This window comes from Protopterus annectens, chromosome 13.part0, assembly GCF_019279795.1.
Source record: "Protopterus annectens isolate FY-2018-M chromosome 13.part0, PAN1.0, whole genome shotgun sequence".
Taxonomy (NCBI): domain Eukaryota; kingdom Metazoa; phylum Chordata; order Ceratodontiformes; family Protopteridae; genus Protopterus; species Protopterus annectens.
Genome location: NC_056747.1, coordinates 522,586,974 through 522,591,973, shown reverse-complemented (window position 1 = coordinate 522,591,973; position 5,000 = coordinate 522,586,974). Strand labels below are relative to the sequence as shown.

The 5,000-nt window shown below is 39.2% G+C and overlaps 1 protein-coding gene across 1 annotated transcript in view; it reads left to right on the top strand.

Moving 5' to 3' along the window:
• Positions 1 to 5,000, top strand: part of LOC122787927 (peripheral-type benzodiazepine receptor-associated protein 1-like) — a 1,795,954-nt gene that overhangs the window by 1,556,001 nt on the left and 234,953 nt on the right. The window lies entirely within an intron of this gene.

The window sequence follows — 5,000 nt, the reverse complement described above, 5'->3', positions numbered from 1 at the left end:
CGAAAAGAAAGACATTATTCTCCAATACCATTTCTATAAGAAGACAGAGAAAATCCACCTTGTTATCAGAGAAGTCTGTTGTTTTGAGTAGAAACGATTTCACATACTGTAAACCCTGGGCATTGGGAATACAAGTAAACAGGGACGATACATCCATCGTTACAAGGAACATTTGATCTACATTGTCCAGATCTTGTGTTGAAGCATACAGATGTCTTAAAAATTGCTCTGTATCACGTAGAACTGGTTTATGGCTGGCTAAACATTTCTTAAGTTGGTGGTCCAAATATATAGATATTGGCTCCGTCAGCCAGCCAGCTCCCGATACGATGGGTCTAAACTCCGGTCTCCAAAGGTTCTTGTGGATCTTTGGCAGGCCACTTATGGTGGGAATTAATGGAAATTCCACCTTAAAGTAGGATAGGAGATCATCATCTATCAATCCCAGTTTGTAACATTCATCTATTGTGTTGTTTATTCTGTCCTGAATGTTTGATATGTCATCCAATGAGATTTCTTTATATGGTCCATTTACTAGATGTTCCATCATCTTGCTTGAGTAATAGTCACTGTCCAATACAACCACCGGACCACCTTTGTCCGCCGCTCTCAAAGTAATGTCTTTGTTATGCTTGAGATTATTCAGGGCAACTCTCTCTTGAGATGTTAAGTTATTCACTTCTACTCTATTGTACTCCATTGCTTTATATAATTCTGTTTCCACTACCTTCAAAAACGTATCTATGTTTGGTTGGAAGTGAGGTGTGAACGTACTTCTCTTCTTAAAATTTCTCTGTACATCCATTGTAATGGTGTTGTCCTCGGAGCCATACATAGTACGCAAAGAAACTCTTCTGGCAAACAGTCTGATTGAAAGAAGTGCTTGACTAAGATCCATGGAAGAACTAGGTATAAAGGAAAGTCCTCTATTCAACACACAAGTTTCATCCTTTGTTAAAATATGTTTCGATATATTATGCACCAATGATGATTTTACATCATTGTAATTCATATCATCATTAGGTCTTACATTGCGGAGTTCCAATACTTCTGCAACGTCGCCTGTTGGTATGGAGGTTCTTTCCTCTTCGCTGCATGTCCATTGTCGAAATCCAACGATCGTTTCCTGTTTGTTCTGATAGGAAGCGGAAAATCCGTATGGTTTTGTCCCTCAAGTTGAATCTTTCTCCTAACAACACTTGTCAAGGTGTTGTTTGTCATGTCTGTCAACCTATTTCTCTCTATTGACTCCAAAACTGTATTCGTTGTTTCATCACAGGGAGTGGTATATACGGATCCATTGCCCTCCGGTGATGTAATACGATTGGGGGCTATCACCTCTGTAGTATTGCTGTCTACACTGGATCGAGCGTTCTCCTGTTCAGGGCCACGTTCTATCAAAGATGGAACATCCTGGCTATCTGTTGTTCTCTGTTTCCCAGGAACATATGTTGTCACCCTCGTGTTATGTATCATGATACCATTGTCTAAGTTGTGTGCCACGGCCTCATTACGTATACTAGGTCTTCTCCTGGTGTGAGAATGAGTTGCATTGTTCACATTGTTGTCAGCTCCTCTTGCTGTATCAGGTGCTACTCTTTGGCCATTGACGAAGGTCTTAGGCCAAACAAAAACATTATTATGAGAGAAATCATAGGAATCTCTCGCTAGCTTTCTCCGTTTGTTATTCAGAATATTCCTTTCATATCTACCTACTTTCTCCATAGTTTCTTGTAAATAGCCTTCTACTTCATCCGCTCCACACTGTTCCATGAGTTTACATTGTAACTCTAAGATATTGTCTATCGCTGTTTTTTCTATTGGCTTGAAAAAATCAATCAGAAGTTTAATATATTCATAGCTTGCTTTTATATTGATTTGTTGCCATGCGGCCAAAAGTCTGGGGTACGTATTCCCATATGTAGGCATTGTAAGAATGCGTAACCCTCGTGGAATCACCTTATTGGTAAGGCAAGCTTCCATGTGGAAACGTTGTGCTGTAAGCCGTTTGACCCGATATAACTCGTTTTCAAAGTCTTTCTTGATTTCTTTGATAAAACGTTCATTGCGTACCTCTGTATTATTATCCATAGTCTCAGTCAATTCACTTACTTGCATTAAAGGGTTATGAACATCTTCAAGAAAATTTAGAAGTCTTACATTTACGGCTTCTCGAGCCTTGTCTTCCGACATTCTTTCCACTGCAGCTCCTTCCATTTCGCAAGGCAAAAATGTGAATGAAACACCCAAGCGATGGAACAGACCAAAGATGTATACAAATCCCCAAAATCACACCCAGTCACTGAATGCTGGTAGGGGCTGCTTTCCAACCAGCAAGTGAATCGTCAAATGTATGTAGATCCAAGAAATCAAATGCAAGGTAAAACTGTATCACTTCCAAATACAGAGTAAAGCTGTATCACATCCAAGAAGATAGCACTTATTCCGTAATGGCTATAAAGTATCTCAAACCAATACTTATGCTAAACGGAGCACAAAGTTAATCCAGTCCCAAAATCATTTAAATCACAGAGCTGTGAAAGACAGAGCTATAAAAAACTTTTTATTTGTGAGCGCTTTCGCGGGCCAACACACCCGCTTCATCAGACATAATAAAAATGTATAAAACTACGTTAATTTAAATACTCTAAATAAAACCATGACATCCAATCATCTGTAAGCTATCAACTACGCAACTTCCTAGAGTTGCGTGTAGACCCGCTTGATACATCACATAAAAAGACATGAAAAGCATATAAAAGTACATCAATCAACTTCATGAACCATTTCAACAGTCTAAAATGCATCCAAGGAAAAAGCAGAAATGCAAAGAAGCACTACATATAAAATTCGTCCATCTGCACCTGAAAACTCATAACCATCACTATTGTATTAAAAGTTGCTAGCGCCTAATTGTTGTCTATAAAAAACTCCTTCATACTAGCAGCCACTCAAAACAGAAACATTGCATTTAATACACTGCATTCATCGATTATAAAATCAAGTTACCTGTTCATGCACAATCCTTAAACTCTAAAGTTTTAAGATCCTGAATATGTATGAAAGTTCCAACAAAGATGCTGCTATGTGTTCAATCCTGTACGTTATACGCTTGACGTCATGGATCTCCCATCTTTACTGCGCATGTATAACCCAGACGATGCAGTTAAAGTGGAAGTAAACATAATACCACAGTCCCCAACATTGTTATTGATAATTATTAATGAGACTAGCAATAAAACTGACTTAGGAATAATCAAGACTACGAAATACAAAACATAAAATCTACTATAACTGTGTTTCTAACATGTTGCTTCAGAAAAAATGTATATATATGCGGTCCGGCGCTGCTATCTTGAACGTGATCTAGTATATAAACCAGTGCATAAGCATTGTATCTGTATAATGTCTGCATAATATAAATATATGCGATCCGCCAGAGCTCCAAAAGCGATAGTACTGATATGCTATCTTTGATACACAAAGCCAATATATAAACATGAGCATGATGGTGAAGCTCAGATCAACAGGTGTAGGGAGAAAACTCCCTACACTGTGTATCTATAAACACTGCAACTGGTGTACAAAAAACTGTGTGTCTGTTTGACTGCAAAAGAAAAAACATGACTGAGTGTATGGGGTAATGACTAGGAAAAAATGTGTGTTAACCTCAGCAAAACCAACCATGTAGGTTGGAAGGCAAAAATCGTGCCAGTACCCGCAAGAAGGGGATATATATGAAAATGGTGTGTGGGCTTATGTATATACATAAGTGAATGGGGACATATGTGACAGGTAACCTTTTTTACACAGGCATAGCATGCACAATCCCCAGATATTCAGAAATGTAATCAAGGGGCAGGCCATGCGTATGTCCAGATTATCAAGCACGGACACACAGTTCAAGAAAGAATTGAGAACCCTACAAATAGGGCTGGAAGGGCGTGGCTATTCTAATAGAGAAATACAGAGTGTATATTCCAGCATGGACCAACTGCGCATGAATAGAGCAAGACCATACTTTTCAGCGAGCCAGGACACTGATACTACAGTTACCAACAAGGTTGATACAGAGCGCATTGTCGTACCATACAGTACGAATGTTGGCATATTCAAGGAAATTATGTTCAAACACTGGGATATTTTATGTTGTGATGACAAGGTCAAGGCAATTGTCGGTCCATCTCCTAGCTATTCTTATAGCAATATGTCAAGTTTGAAGCAATTATTATGTCACCACAATTCTTACACAAAAGTGCCTACAGGGCTAGAAAGAACTTTGAAATGTGGCAAGTGTCCACAATGTCCCTATGTGGATGAATCACATTATTTTAAACATCCCGTGAGTGGAAGACTATGGGAGCTACGTACAGACGCAAGCTGTATTAGCCGTAACATAGTCTATGTAGCTCATTGCAATGCTTGCTTTAAATTCTATGTTGGTAAAACGAATCGCTCGTTGAGAGAGCGGATAAGAGATCATTACTATTGTCTCCAAAGGAAGGATCCCAGCAGTGCTCTGGCCAAACATATGCTTGACTGTGGATTAGAACATCGTTTTTTGTTCCAAGTTTTACACACAGAAACACCATCTGTACGAATGGGAGATATTTGTACCAGAACAGAAGAGGCTGAGTTGCACTGGATACTGAGACTAGGAGCACATAGGAGCCTGGGTCTCAATGACACTGTTTCACTCAAACCTCATCTCAAGAGCAGAAGTTTGCGGTAATTGTCATCACCTACCGCGTATCTCTGGTTACCTGTCACATATGTCCCCATTCACTTATGTATATACATAAGCCCACACACCATTTTCATATATATCCCCTTCTTGCGGGTACTGGCACGATTTTTGCCTTCCAACCTACATGGTTGGTTTTGCTGAGGTTAACACACATTTTTTCCTAGTCATTACCCCATACACTCAGTCATGTTTTTTCTTTTGCAGTCAAACAGACACACAGTTTTTTGTACACCAGTTGCAGTGTTTATAGATA